This window comes from Suricata suricatta, chromosome 7 (genome assembly GCF_006229205.1).
Source record: "Suricata suricatta isolate VVHF042 chromosome 7, meerkat_22Aug2017_6uvM2_HiC, whole genome shotgun sequence".
Taxonomy (NCBI): domain Eukaryota; kingdom Metazoa; phylum Chordata; class Mammalia; order Carnivora; family Herpestidae; genus Suricata; species Suricata suricatta.
This window is the reverse complement of record NC_043706.1, coordinates 100,460,047-100,476,526: the sequence shown is the minus strand read 5'-3', so window position 1 is coordinate 100,476,526 and position 16,480 is coordinate 100,460,047. Positions and strand designations below refer to the sequence as shown.

At 37.9% G+C, this 16,480-nt stretch overlaps 1 pseudogene; it reads right to left on the bottom strand.

The window, feature by feature from the left end:
- Positions 1-2,011: 2,011 nt before the first annotated feature.
- On the bottom strand, positions 2,012-16,159 carry LOC115297073 (annotated as a pseudogene).
- Positions 16,160-16,480: the final 321 nt, after the last annotated feature.

The window sequence follows — 16,480 nt, the reverse complement described above, 5'->3', positions numbered from 1 at the left end:
AGGAAGAATCTGATGAGAAGAGCTAAATACTTCCATTCTGAAAGGCTAAGGAGAAACACACTAGCCAGTCTCTCCATGTAATGAGAATGAACCAGACAGGCTTGAGTTATGATAAGTTGAAAATTCTGTTTCAAAGGAACTCAATCCTTAAATAAACCTAAGTGCTAAGAGAAGTGTATTAAGGATTTTTCATTTCTAGAGTCAGAAGAACAGGCTTTGAGTCAGAGTGTTAACATAAATATTCACCCAAAAGAAATGTTGTTTCCTCTCTATACTTCTTGTTTCTCAGTTGTAAAATACCACCTACCTTATAAGGGGGTTGTTAATAATAAAGGAGATAATGCATATGTAAATCTAAAGTCAATATCTTATATAAAAAGATATACATATATTTATGTGTCATAAGATTTCCGTCATTCTGCAACACACAAGCCCTTGTTTGACAAGAAATATGCACCAAAGTGGAGAAATGGAATGTTTCTCAAGAGATACATAATCACCACTAAACCAATAGCTATGAATGTTATGAACACTTGGGGAGGGGGGGAAATTCAGAAAGGCTGCAGTGATGTACCAGGAGCTGACCACAAGGGATGAGAAATTCTCTTCCAATACAAGGGTCAGATGCCTTTATATCCTTGTTTAGTGCTCAGCTTAAGAAACAAATTATGTGTGGTTTTTAGGAGAGATGAAAGGATGATGAACAAATTGAGATAAAGGCAAGTGAGGCATCCAGTAGCTCCAAGTTGGGCACAAACACAGAGAGATGTATTATATGATTACCAAATGTCTGTAGAATCTAATGGTGGCAGCATGCATACCCCTGCAGGCCCAGACTAACAGCATTGCTTCCACTCAGCCAGCCTTTCTACCAGAAACCCAGATGATGCATGAGCAGGCAAAAATCCATGAGCAAAATAGAACAGTTAGAAAATGTAACTCAAGAATATTAACCTCCTTATAGCTGTAGATGCCAACTGCATGAGCTTAGATAAAACTTCACAGGAAATTAGCAAGGCTTGTATAAGGACTATGTATCTTTATGAAATGACCCAAAGGAGAACACAAAGAAATAGTGAGTGTACAATACCTCTTAATAGAAATACTCAATTAGTGGTGATGTCAGATTTTAAATGACTCTATGTGCGTTGCCTAGGTGGCTCAGTTTGTTAAGCGTCATACTTCGGCTCAGGTCATGATTTCGCAGTCTGTGATTTGAAGCCCCACATCAGACTCTGTGCTGTCAGCACAGAGCCAGCTTTCTATCTTCTGACTGACTCTCCACCTTTCTCTTTCTGCCTCTCCCACTACTTGCAAACTCTCTCTCTCTCAGAAATAAATATATATGAATAAGTAAATTAACGACTCTTTAAAAGTAAAGGCATATTTAGCAGACTTCCAACACAACTCATCAAGACGGTTTATTAAATTACATAAGAAATTATGGCATAGATATGGTCATGAGAAAGAAAAGTATATGAACAGAAAAATATGTCATTTACATAGGTTAATTATATGTAATAAGTACATATAATTTTTTAAAACAAAATGTCTATTTTAATTTGTAGGAAAATTGATGGCTATTCAATAAAGGAACTTGGGACAATTGGTTATCTTTGGAAAAAAATAGTTCTCATATACCAAATGATGGATATTCAGATTAAATAAAGATAGGAGTTATGAATACATGAAAATTCTTGTGACAGCAACACTCTAAGTTCCATGAAAGACCTAGAAGCCATATAGTTGACTCCTTTGATTACCTCCAAAGTAAGACCTTCAATATGAAGAAAGACTATATGTAGTTTTTTATACATGGCAAGGTTCTATTTTAAGATGCCAAATTGATCCCATATTATGACCTCTCTGTTGCTCAAGAACTTTGGAATTTCTGAATGTAAAATTAAATCTATTTCATAATTATATGCCAAAACAAAGGGCAGAATCCTCCCCTGATCAGAAACTGAGGAATCCCAGCAAATGGAAAACAGGCCCTAGACCACAAATGATGTACAGGCACATATTCATCTTTATTAATCACTGAGGTTTTTCAATAATGAGCCAATGACCGTCACAGATGAAAATGTATGATTCAATGTATTTCCTTCTGAAAGTGCTTTCTTAAAATAGTTGTGTGTTACTTAGTATTCTAGTCTTCATTCATATCCCAGATGAACTTCAAGGGAAAATCTTTCATCTTCCTTTGGAAAATCTTGTCAAATCTTTCATTCTGCTCAATAGTCATGTGATTTTTCCAGTCTCCAATGGTACCTGGGAGGAAAAGCAAAGAAATTGCCTCCATGGAGGTTCTGGGATGAGGGGAAATGATGCCTTACTGTTGGGAGAAACACTGTTGTTTGCACTTCCTTTTTCCTTCTTACTAAAGCCCCCAGTGCTCCTGCACATGACCATGTCCTTCCTCTCCCACCTAATGCCAAGGGGATATACAAACTCACAATGGCAATTATGTTGTAGTTCAAGATAATTAGCCCAACTCCTGCACCATCAGCCACCTGGAAAAGGAGAAATTCTGCAACTTGTTCACTTTTTGTTCCAAGCTAGCATGGGCTATTTTAGTTTACAGAAGCCTTTCAAAAATTCCAAAAATTACAGGTGCCCAGGAGGCTCAATCAGTTAATCAGCCTACTTGGCTAATTATCTTGTGGCTCATGAGTTCGAACCCTGTGCTGGGCTTTGGGCTGACAGCTCAGAGCCTGAAGCCTTCTTTGCATTTTGTGTCTCCCTCTCTCTGTCCCTCCCCTACTCATGTTCTCTCTCTCTCTCTCTCTCTCTCTCTCTCTCTCTCTCTCTCTCTTCTCTCTCCCTCTCTAAGTAAATAAATTAACATTAAATATTTTTAATTCCAAAAATTATATTTCCTTGTACAAATATTTACTGATGAGAACATAGATGGTCAGAGAGGTTTTTAAAATATAGCCCACGCGTCTACAGTCTCTAAAGGCTCACTCTAATTATTCCATCTGTAGCCAGTGTAGGTTTACAACAGTTTTACATTGCAATTTTTATAGACACAGAGTTGTGTCTACAATAATGGTGATAGACAGAGAGGTGAGAAAAGAAACACTGATTATAAAAACTCTCCAAACTATTAACAAATAACTAATAAAACTGAAACACTAAAAACTGAACCACAAACAAAACAGTGCAGGAGTGATAAAGCCACTATCAATAATGTTACTTTAGACAACATAAGAGACACATATGTGTCTGTGCAGAAAAAACATATTGGAGTGTGCTTCACTTCCAAAGGAAATTTAGCTCCTCCTACTTGCCTTCTTAGCCACTCTGTCTTTCATTTTCAGGCAGATTAAACATGTAGGAACACAGAACATTTTCTTTTTTCAAGAGAGTACAAATTTCAAGTGCAATGATAATGGCAGTTCAGTAGCAGTGTGGCATCTATACATCACAGAGTGTGTTGAATATAATGAGAAGGAAATGTCTCCACTTCAGGTTGGCTCTGAGTTATCAGTGTTTTACATTATTTAAAACTGAATAGGTAAAGACAAACAAGGACATCAAGTGAAGGAAATACTAAGAGAAATCAAAGCCAGTATTTACTACTACTTGAAAAAAATGGCATAGAACCTAATGATTAATTACAAAATTCTGTATGTCATTCTGTGTTATACATGTTGAATGTACTAAGATAGAAGATCAAAAATATAATTTAGAATTATTATATACATTAATAAAAATTTTTCACATGTTGACACTTATCAGTTATATGAAGGAGTCATTCACTCACCAGAGGTGTGCGATATTGTGATAAATGAAAGAAAACTACGTGATTATGAGGTTTACTAGTGGACACTTGATAATCCTGCACAATAGCAAAAGATCAGTGTGTTTTGTTAATTCAGCCCAGTGAGAGTTCAGGTATAAATCACAGAGATGGAGGAGCAGCCAGTGATGGCCAACAGCTTCACCACTTCTTCATCATCATGTGCTGAGCCCATGCTAGTGGGGGGAAAAGTCTAATAGTAAATAAACAACCATTTTGTGGCAGACATTGGGCTGGCAATGGTAGATTTCCAGGGGCCATAGAAAAGGCCTTCTGATTTTAGGTTATCCTTAGATACGTTCAGACACAAAATTATATAGTCTTGAAGACCACCAATAAGCAATCATAGGAAATCATGTGTCTAGAGAAGGGAAGTGGGCCATAAGGGCCTATATAGGAAAGTCAGTCAGGAAACTTATAAACTACAATTTGATGTATTTGCACCATTTTGCAAGACATTCATTCACTTTTCAACCTCACCTTTGCGAAGGAAATGGCTGTTTCTTAATACCCCATCAATCTCCATTATACTGTCATAATTTGTTCATGGATCAAACTTCATGTTCTCAAACATGGCTTGTGTCACCACAGCGTCCATGTCCTCCTCACTTAATTCCTTCCCCAGATATTTGCAGACTTTTACTATAGAACCTCTGAGATCCTGAAATAAATCACAGTATGATAAATTATGCATGTTATCACAAAGAAGACTGATACAAGTGTCACAGATTAAATATCATTATGGGATTGAAAATTGTAGGTGCTTAGGTTGCTTAGAAAGTGGAGTCGTCCCTTGAGATGTAACTTGCATATTCCTTTTTGATAAGTTAATCCACCACATGTGCAGTTTTGAAGCACATTTGGGTTCATTTGGGGAACAATCATATTTCATTCTTTCTGTGTGAATTCAACAGGTGTTTGGGAAGTACTACTATACGTCAGACACTTCCCTGCATGATGGTTCAAGTGACCAGAGGCACAACTTGGAGTCAGTGCTGGGAATTCAGGACAAGAACCTTTGAGAGAGAGTAATTCTGTAACAGAATCCAAAGAATGTTTCAACAAAGATGAGAAATTTGTTCTGGGAATTAAAGCAAAACACAAATTTTCCAGATAGACAAACTATAAACTTGGAGTCTAGGGAAATGAAAGAATATCTGCAACATTGTGGTTGCATGGAAGGTGTGAGATATCCCGTCACAGGACAGGAGTTCCGTACCCTAGAGCTAGTGGGAACAGGCTTTGGATAAGTATATGGGAGATGAAGATAGAGACAATAGTGGGGTCATAATTTGAGGAAGATTTCAGGCCAGCCAGATATTGAATCTCTATTTGTAGGTGATGGGGACTCAACAAGAGAGTCTAGGCTTAGTATCATGCCCTGGGCAGGTGTAACAGACTAGAGATAAATACTAAGCATAGGGAAGCCCTTAGGAGAGCTTGCCTCTCAGCTCTTTCTCATCTTGCTTGCTAAGAGTTCACTTGGTGGTGTTCTGGCACTTGTGCCCAGCCCTGCTTCAGTAATGATCCTGATTTATCCAAGATCCTAGGGAAATTCTACTCTCTCTAAAAGAGATTATCCTAGGCTGGTCACATGACCCAACTTTGGCATGGAAACAGAAAGAGGAAGTCAAGAGGCTCCTGGGTGGTTGGGTTACTTAAGTGCCTGACTCTGGATTTCAACTCAGGTCATAATCTCATGGATCATGAGCTCTGTGGTGACTGAGGTGAGCCTGTTAGGTATTCTCTCTCTCTCTCTCTCTCTCTCTCTCTCTCTCTCTCTCTTTCTCTCTCTGTCTCTCTCTCTCTCATTCTATGTCCCTCTCCAGTGTATACACTATGCCTCACTCCCTTTCTTGAAGCAACAAAATTTTTTTTAAAAAGAAATAAACGTTAACCAAAATGAAAGAGGAAATCAAACAGAAGTTTCTAAGAATGATATTCCCCCTAGAGAATATGCAGAAACAAAGCAAGGCAGAAAGGTGACTTTATCCTAGTTCTATCTCTACCTTACATGCTATCATCTTAGGACATGACTTTGAAGCTACAACAACTGTCTTGTCACCATGAGGGGAGAAATCCTTGCCACACCAAGTATGATACAAAAGAAAGACAGGCAATGCTGGGACATGTTTGACGGCTTAGAAGGAACACTCAGCATAAGCATAGCCTGCTTCTGGTATTCAGGCAATAAGTATTAGAAGTTTCTCCATTTTAAACCAATTAGAGGTGACCTTACTGGGCCCTGGATTATACCTAATCACACAAAGGTATTTTCACTCAATTATTCTTACAATGCTTAATCATACAGAATGCAGATAAGATTAAAGTTCCCAAGAGGTACAACCAAGAGTCAGGAACATAACATTTACAATGAATAGCGCAGAAAATAGTTTTGAAAATACATGAAATAAGACCAATAATCAGACTCAAAATAGTGAAACACATTCAAACCAACACACATAAGCAGGTATTTCTTAACACAGAGAGAAATTTTGAAAAGAAACCACCCATATTAGTTTTAAATAAAAACCCAGTAAAGAAAACACAGAAGTGATATGGGAAAATGTCTCCTGGTACACAGTCTGGGCTCTCAAATTTGATATCATCCTTGGGTGTTCTGGGCAAGAACAATCAATTCATTCGGCCAGGCTGGCTTACATCTTCAGCAACGTCACTAATGTCATGTTTCTCACCTTCTTCATCTCCTCATACATCATGAACTGAATGTTGCAGAGGCTTTTGTGCTCATACCAACCTTTGATGTGGTCAAACCAAAGGTTTCCTCCCACTGTGGGAAGAACAGAACACCATGTTGAACATATTGAAAAGCAGCTACAGTCATAGGAGATGCAGGAAACTTTAGTAACAAAGAAGGAAAAGGAAGCGTGATGCTAGATTCCAGATTTCCCCTAGCACCTGGTGTGGGAGAATCATCCAGATTCCACCAGGAAACAATTACATGAATGCAAGGATAAATTACTCTCTTAAAATGCATCTCAAACAGATACAAAATCAATTTACCATGTGCTTACAAAAACCAAAGAGGAAAATGGAGGAAAGAATCATCTTTTTCCTTCTCCTCCTGTCTTCCCAAGCATATAGAGTTATTTTTTGGCCACATGGAACCTGTGGACTCCCTGAAGAGTCACTTCAGCTCAGCACAATGCATTTACCGCTAAACTTAGCTGTCTTATTCCAGATCATCATCTCTGTGTCAGAGGCCTGGCTCCTGCTCTACCAGCTATAGCGGTTCTTCAGGGAACAATGTGGGGGTGGCCTGGCTGGCTCAGTTCATAGAGTATAAAACTCTTGATCTCAGGGTTGTGAACTGGATCCCATGCTGGGTGTAGAGATTACTTTAAAAAATAAAAAATAAATAAAAATAATCAAAAAGAAAGAAATAAAGTAACGAATGTAGAACAGAACCTTATCAAATAGAACCTCCCAGGAGGAGCCACTTGCAATATGCAGTGCAAAGCTCCAGACCTGTGACCTGTGAGGTGCTTCTCACTGAGCTAGAACAGGAACTCCTGGCTAAATGTAAATATTCCTTGGTGACATGACTGTGATCTTGACAGTCTCCTGAGAAGAAGCCAGGGGAAGGATAATTTGTAACAATGGCAGGACATGGTCATCTAGGGCAACCCTACCCATGGCTTAATATATTGATTACTCACCCACATTCAATTCTACCTCCGCTTCTTTTTTCCTGCTAATAATTCACTAAATTTAAATTTTGCCACACCAAACATTACTTATTTTATAAAAAATTTAGTTACCTTTTCCTTCTAGAAATTGTTCAGAAAATTCCTCAAAGGAACCTGTAAGTTGTAATACCACATTCTTGAAAAAGTAAAAATATGAGCACAAAGCATCCTTAGGGTTCCTGTACATGTAAATAATCTGGAAGAAAGGAAGTATTCATTATTTCTCTTGCTTTCATTAGGTCATATTTTTAACCTAATACCTTCCACTTGGCTGAAGCCTATTTTTTAACTTTATAGTTCCTAACCATGTCATGTATACATTCAGCCTTCTTTGGATTTGGAGTTTCCCCTTCTCTGCAATGCCTATTCTACCATGACTGGCCTAGTAACTATCAATTACTCTTCAAGACACACTTCTATGCATGGTACCCAACCAAAATAGATGGAAGTATGAAAGGGAAGCCATGAGGATTCTCAGAGCATTGAAGGAATACCTAGGATTATATGTATACCTATGAATGTAGCTAATTTAAAAAAATAAAAGGGTATATAAAGAAATTGTGTATTATTATATATTTTAAATTAGAAAGTGAATTAAATATACAAATGTATACCCTCTTATATTTAAAAGCTAATTACCACATGTGATCAGAAAACTAAGGTGTAAGATAAAAATCAGATACTCTAAGAATATAGTGGCTATTGGAAACTAATGTATGTCTGATGCCACATTTGCTAACAGTTGGATGAGGGCAGTGTCAATGTAATGAAAGGAAATGAAATAATGAAAAAGAGCAGTTACTTTCAACAGACCTGGTCCATTTCCTACTTTGGCTGTTTTGTTCTTCATTCCAGTTGGAAACAAGTAGTATGGGAGGTGGGTAGCAAAGAGACGAGGAGGTGGTCTTTGACAATATCTTCGTGTTTAATGCTGTACTCGAGGAAGGGGACTTGGTCATTGGTGTCCAGACTCCCAGTCCTTTTGCGATGTTCTTCAAAATAAATCAAGCTTAATATCTGCTGAAACCAGACGGTTCCTGTAAAAGAAATAATTTTGTTTTCAGTGGTGTACAAATTTGTCCCAAATGCAGATAGATGTGCCATCAGTGTTTTAATCAGTTTGTTCTTCTTACATGTATAATGGTACTTCCATCAGAATGGAATTTTCAATATATAAAAAATACAGTATGGTAAAAACAAACAAATATTTCATTTATTTTTACTTTTAAAAAGATGCTACATTTGAAACTCTGTGGGCACTTGATTGATTCTATGACTAATTGATTCTATGACTCTACTGTTCTTTCTTCTGCTTCATATATAGGACTTTTAAATGATCTTCTATGCTATCTCTAGTTTCCCATCCCCAAGCACATTCATATGACTTCAGGTAATATAAGCCAAGAAATACGAATTCGACTAAAGAAGTCACTTTCCGCAATTCCTTCCTAGACCATGTTTCCTACCGTGCCCATGATGTCCACCCAAGGAAATGGTATTCATTATAAATCCCTAAAGAAGGCTCTGTGACCCACATAGAGACAGGAAGGGAAAGATAAGCCTGAAGTTGGACCTTTTGCTGTCTGTGGGATGTGACAGATTATTCTGATGACTATTTGTCTTAATTCCAACTAGAGTGGACCTTCGTCTCAGGGTATGTGGATAATTGCCTACTTTAGATTTCTTACACTTCATTTTCATGCTTCATATATGGGAATCTTATGATAAAAACATGCCCTCTATACAGGTTATGGTTTTCATATATCCAGACAGTGCTTTCAAAAACATACCCCAACTAAAAATCACAAGTACCAGAAAGGTTAAAATCAACTTCTGAAATAAGAAAATCCACTGGCCCCTCCTCAATGCCATCGAAGTCTTCCTTCCTAAGACCACCCAAACACCCACGCTAAGCAGCAGCCCTGGTGAGCAAGATCATTGCTGTGCATACATGCCTGGCTGGCAGGTACAGCTGGTGTGTATCTGTTTCTCCCAGTACCTTCATATCGGTGGTTGTAGTCCTCCACTGTTGCCCAAGGAATTATGGCCACATGTGCTACTAGTTACCTCAGCAGGAACTCAAACTCAATGGAAACTCCTTGATATAAAGCTCTTAAAGTGCTTTATACAACCTTTCATCAGTCCCAGATAGTTGATACAGCTTCAGGGCGGCAGAGGGGTTTTCAATCATGTCACAGTTCTGCAGAGATTCAACCATGTGATTGACACATCTCTGCAGAGGTTCAGATATTCAAATATTATTTTCACTTTGCTTCTCCCACTCCCCCTTTCACACTTTGTCCAATCTTTCTCTCTCTTCCTCCCTTTCTTCTTTCCTTCTTTTCTTCCTTCCTTCCTTTTTATTCGTGGCCCATTTGATAGTTAGGTGTTAGTGAAATGGGGTATAATTCATTTACTTCAGTTCCCATTATAGTGACATCATTGACTCATAGCAGGGCTTCCCTGGTCTGTTTATCGCTTTGTTCTCATTTGTGGATTCTAGTCCTACCACTACCCCCTCTACAGACAAGCAGGCTTTGGGGTTTAAAGTACATTCCTACTGGAAAGTGTTCATATGAAATGTGTATTGGTGTATGTGTTTCTATCTTGTATCCATGTGCATCATTTCTTTCTGTTTGCCATTGTGCACCCTGGTTTAACATTCATTTATATGCTACATCTGATCTACTGGGCCTAACAGACTGTCTATGTTTCTAGATGTGCATCTGACTCTGATTTGTCCACTTTCCCCAAATGGACACCCCATCCCAAACAACACTGCTATGTATATCCTCATTCATGTTTGCTATGTGCCTGTATGATATTTTCTTGGTCCAAATATTCAGGAGAGGAAACGCCTGGTATGTCTGCATTTCAGTTGTCCAGGTGGTACCACACTGGTCTCCAACCAATGGCTGTTTCAAACTGTTCTCTCGGGGATAAAATGCTTATGCATATGGATCTCTGTGCTCTCCTGGCCATATTCAGATTTGCTCATCTTCTAATTTTTGTCAGCATAGTAGATATAAAGTAATATACCATTGTCTACCAATTTGGGGAGGTTGGGGTTGGTATTGGTAGAGGGTGGTTTTCTTCTGTAATTTTCAAATCATTTCTTTGCCTTTTTTATCTTAGAATGCTGCCCCGTACTTGACTTATAGTCTTAATATATGGTAGATAAAAATTATTTTTCATTGTATAATTGCATGTATATTCTCGCTTTCTGTCCCTTACTAACTTTGCCTAAATGATTCTTAGTAAAGCAAAATCCAAACTGCTTAACTTTGATGTAATTGAATTTATTAAGGTTTTTCTGTATTTTATTTTTTGTTTCGAGTTTTTATTTCGATTCTAATCGTTTAAAACAGAGTAATATAGGTTTCAGGAGTAGAATTTAATGACTCATCAATTATACATAACAGCCAGTGATCATCACAACAAATGCCCTCTTTAATGTCCATCACCTATCTACCCCATTTCCCACCCAACTCCCTCCATCAATCTTCAGTTTATTCTCTATCATTAAGTGTCTCTTTTGGATTGTTTCCCTCTATTCTCTCCCCTCGACCCTTCCCATGTGCTCTTCTGTTTTGTTTACTGAATTCTATGTATGAGTGAAATCATATGGTATTTGTCTCTCTCTGACTTGCTTACTTCATGTAGCATAATACACCCTAGATTCAATCATGTTGTTACAAATGGCAAGGTTTCATTCTTTTTGATGGCTGGTAAAACTCCATTATACATCTTTCCATAATTTGGCTATTGTTGAAAATGCTACTGTAAACAGGGGCATGCACGTGCCCCTTCGAATCAGTATTTTTGCATTCCTTTGGGTAAATACCTAGTAGTACAATAGCTGGGTGATAGGGTAGTTCTATTTTTAACTCTTTCAGGAACCTCCATATTGTTTCCACAGTGACTATACCAACTGGCATTCCCACCAGCAGCGTAAGAGGGTTTCCCTTTTTCTGTATCCTTGCCACCACCTGTTGTTTCCTGCACTGTGAATTTTAGCCATTCTAACAGGCGTGAGGTGGAATTCTGTCATAGTTTTAATATATATTTCCCTGAAGATGAGTGATGTTGATATGTTATCATGCATCTGTTAGCCATCTGAACGTTTCAGGGAAAATGTCTATTCTTCTTTTCTTCCCATTTCATCACTGGATTATTTGTTTTATGGATGTTGAGTTTGTAAGTTTTTTCTAGATTTTGGATACTAAGCCTTTATCAGATATGCCATCTGCAAATATCTTCTCTCATTCCTTAAACTGTTGTGGGTCTTTCTCAATTACTCAAAGAGTCCTTGTTAATATTTCTAACAGAGCTGTTTTAGTGATCATGAACTCCTTCAGATTTGGTTCGGGAGACTCTTTATCTCTTCTATTCAAAATGATAACCTTGCTGGATAGAGTATTCCTGGCTACATATTTTTCCCATTCTCCACCTTGGCTATACAATGACATTCCCTTCTAGCCTTCCAAGTTTCTGTGGATAAGTCTGCTGCTAACTTTATTTGTCTTTCTCTGTAAGACAAGACTGCTAACCTTATTTGTCTTTCTCTGTAAGATAAGAATTTCTTTTCCCTTGTAGCTTTTAAAATGTCTTCCTTATCTTTATATTTTCCAAATTTTTCTTTGATATGTCTTGTTTTAGGTCTGCTTTTGTTAATTTTTCTGGGAGATCTTTATGCCTCCTGGATTTGGATGTCTGTTTCCTTCTCCAAGTTAGGGAAGTTTTCAGCAATCTTTGCTCAAATAAAACCTCTGCCCCCTTTCCACTCTCTTCCTCTCCTGAGACTCCTATGATATGAATGTTCTTACTTTTTTTAGAGTCTTTCGGTTTCCTATGTCAACATTCATGATCCAATATTTTCCTTTTCCTCTTCTATTCAACTTCAATATTTTCCATAATTTTCTCTTCTATATCACATATACATTCCTCTGCTTCTTCCATCCTGTGGTCCTTACAACTAATCAATTTCACATCGCAGTTATAGCAGTTTATATTTCAGCTTGACTAGTTTGTGTATCTTTTATCTCGGTAGTAACGGACTCCCTGGTGCCTTGTGTCCTTTGCACAAGCCCAGCTAGTATTTTTATGATTATTGTTTTAAATTCTGGATCAGGCATATTGTTTATATCTGTTTTGGTTAGGTCCTTGGTCACCCTGACCTCCACTTGTTTTTTTCTTTTGGCATGAATTCCTCTATCTTGGCATTTGTCTAGGTGTCTTTATTCCATTACTTACAAAATCCTGTTATGGTTTCTGCTCCTGAGAATAATTGCTTTATAAAAAAGACCAGGGACTGACATTTCAAGAAATGTTTCTGGTGCATGCTGTGTGCACTCTGCTATTGTTTTTGATTGCTCTTTCCCTCAGGCCAGTCGTTCATAGGTTTTCAATTTACCTGAAGTGTGAGTATTTTGACCTTTTCCAGTGTATGAAGAGTTTTAGCTAGTATATTTTGGTCTGCTTGTTAAAAGAGACTAGATCCAACTTCCACTAGATCTGAAGCTTTGCAGCACTCTATGATCTGCAGACTTGGTGCATGTTGGGGAGAAGGATTTGCGTTGGTCTTCTGAGGTAGGGGCCTGCTGCCACTCTGCCTCTCAGGCACACTTGCCCTAGGACAGAAGCACTTGCAGATGGCAGGGCAGTGGGACTGGTTGTAAGCAGCTGAAGCCTCCACTATGGGTGCTGTGTTGCTCACTGTAGTCTGTCTGTACTGATGGTTGGGGGTAAAAATGGGGTCAGCCGGCTCCTTTTTCCATGGAGAGGGAAATTCATACCCACACCTATCTTAACTTACAGAATGCTATTTGTGGTAAGCTCACAGGCACCATCATATCCAACGGTAATCAACTGAAATGTTTTCATCTAAGATGACAACCAGGATAAGGTGTTCCATTCATTTTTTTGGAAACATAGAGCGATTAGGCAAGAAAAAGAAAAGTCTTCTGAGCAGGAAAGGAAGAATAAAACTTGTCGGGAGCCGCCAAGTTTTCTGGCTGCCTCAGGCAAAGATATTCGCTGTCCAGGGAGCAACCAAAAAACAAGATTTGCATTCTGGAGGCTGGAGATTGCCATTTCCTGGTCCAAAATAATTTTGGCGACTGTCTTGCTGCGCCATACGTAGATTAGGCCAAGGTGCACAAAAGATCAAACCTGCATTCTGGTATGCAGTGTCAAGCTTCCCCTGCCCAGCATTGCAGAGGCAAGTCTGGGTGCTTCTTTTGATATGCATTTGACTCTGTTACCTGGCAACTAACCTGGGTCAGTTCCCCGCCCCAAATTCTATATAAGAGTGAATTATTTTCTAAATAAATGACAGAGGCTTGATCGGAAACCATGTGCTGTCTTCACTCTCTGCGCTCCCCTCTCCTGCCCTGTTTTCTCTCCCTCCCTCAGGAAAAGAACCCACAAGGATTTTCCGCCATGCTGGCTGGGGCGGGACACAACAAAGACTGTCTCTATTTTCAGATGATAATGATAATATGCATAGAAACTCCCAAAGACTCTACCAAAAATAATGTTAGAATTCATAAGTGAAGTCAGTTATGTTGTTAAGTTGAAGAATGTGAAATCAGCATACAAATATCAATTTCATTTCCATACACTAACACAAAACTATCAGAAAGTGAAATTAAGAAACATCCCATTCATAATTGTATCAAAAATAATAATCATATATAGGAATATACTTATTCAAGGAAGTAAAAGATTTGTACATTGAAATCTAAGAGAAACTGCTAGAAGAAATTGAGGAAACCACAAGTAAAGGAAAAAACATTCCATGCTCATGGATTAGAAGAAACAACATTGATAAAATGTCCATGCTACACAAAGGAATCTACAGATTCAATGCAATTCCTATCAACATTACAATGGCATTTGTCATGGAAATAGAACATATAATTCTTAAATTTGTAAGCACACAAGACCCCAAATAGCTAAATGATTTGACGAAAATAGAACAAAGCCTTAGGCATCAGACTTCTTGGTTGAAATACTATTACCAACGGTATGGTATTGGAATAAAAAAAGACATTTTGATCAATAGAACAAAATAGAGAGCCCAGAAGTAAGGCAGCACCAGTATGGTCAATTACTTTACAACAAAGGAGCCAAAAATATACAATGAGGATAGGAAAAACTCTTTAGTAAATGGTCTTGGGAAAATTGGATAGCCACATGCAAAGGAATGAAACTGTTCACTCTGCTACAAGATACACAAAAGTTACTCAAAACAGATGAAAACCATGAATATAAGACCTGAAAGCATTAAACTCCTAGAAGAAAACACAGGTTGAAGACACTTGTCTTACCAATGGTTTTGTATGGACTGGGGATATCCCAACGTAGACAAATGCAACAAGAGCAAAACAAGCAAGTAAGAGGACATCACACTCAAATGCTTCTGTAACACAAAGAAAACTAATGACAAAATGAAAAGGCAACCCATTAAATGGGAAATTATTTATAAGTTATTTATCAAATGAGGAATTAATGTCCAAAATATATCAAGAACTCATAAAACACAATAGAAAAAAACAACAAAAATCTGACTAAAATATGAACAAATGATTTGAACAGATGTACATGTATATATGTTTTAGTCTGATATGACTGCTAAGATAAAGTGTGACCCAAATAATTTGTGACTACTACACATTATGGTACTAAATATAAGTTAATTTTCCTCCTTCTCATGCACTTAATGATTAAATACAGCTTCAAGAATATGTCTGAAGTAGCTGCCTAACTGGTAAATATTCCTGCATCCTTTCAGCTCACTCAGCAATTTAGTGTTTGACAGGGCTTCTTTAATTTATCTACTTCAATATTTTCTCCATTTCCTTGACCACAGCAAAAGTAACTTATAGGTACACTGAGGAAGACATTATTTAATAGGATGTTACATTCAATTAACTCTATAATATCCAATAGGTTACATGCATCTTTTAAATATAATAGTGCTAAAAAGACTCAGTAACCTGCTATAAAAATTTATCATTTCATTTCTTATGTTATCTACTAGAATACAGAACTAGGGCCATTTGCATGGTTCTTTTGGTGAATTGTTGAACTTCAGCTGAGGTCATGATCTCACAGCTAATGGGTTTGGGTCCCAGGTTGGGCTCCAGGCTGACAGTTTAGACCCTGGAGCTTGATTTGAATTCTGTGTGTGTCTCCCTCTCTCTGCCTCTCTCCCACTTGCACTCTGTCTCTCTCTCTCTTAAGAATAAATAAACAAATAATTTTTAAAAAATGAACACAGAACTCACCAGATTTGGGATATGTGATTATGAGGACATCACCATCTCGGATTTCAAAATCTTCTAAATTTCTACTACATCAATATTAAGTCTTAATTGATTAAAATAATATCCCTTAAATTTGAATAAAGCTGACTCTGGGTCTTCCATATTTCAGTTATCTGTTAAAGACAGAAAAAAAATTATTTGAAAGAAATTTAGCAAAATTTTATGAAGGCTTCCTTTCTGTATCTTGAGTTGTTGGCCACATACAGAGAGAAGAAACTGATTTTTTTGTTTTCTCCACAAACACAGATAACCAGCAGACTCTGAAAGCCACTATCCTGGATTCAAGACGTGGAATTTGGTCCAATGCCTCGGAATCCATTGTTCATGGCTGGGTCTTAGTTTTGTTTTGTTTTTTTTTTTCATAATATTTTATTGTCAAATTGTTTTCCATACAACACCCAGTGCTCTTCCCCTCAAGTGCCCTCCACCATCACCACCACCTGTTTTCCCCCCTCTCCCCTCCCCCCCAACCCTCAGTTCATTCTCAGCTTTCAATACTCTCTCAAGTTCTGCATCCCTCTCTCTCCCCAACTCTCTCTCCCTCCTCCGTTGCCCCTGGTTCTCCATTAGGTCTCTCTTGTTTTCCTGCTAGACCTATGAGTGCAAACATATGGTTTCTGTCCTTCTCTGCCTGG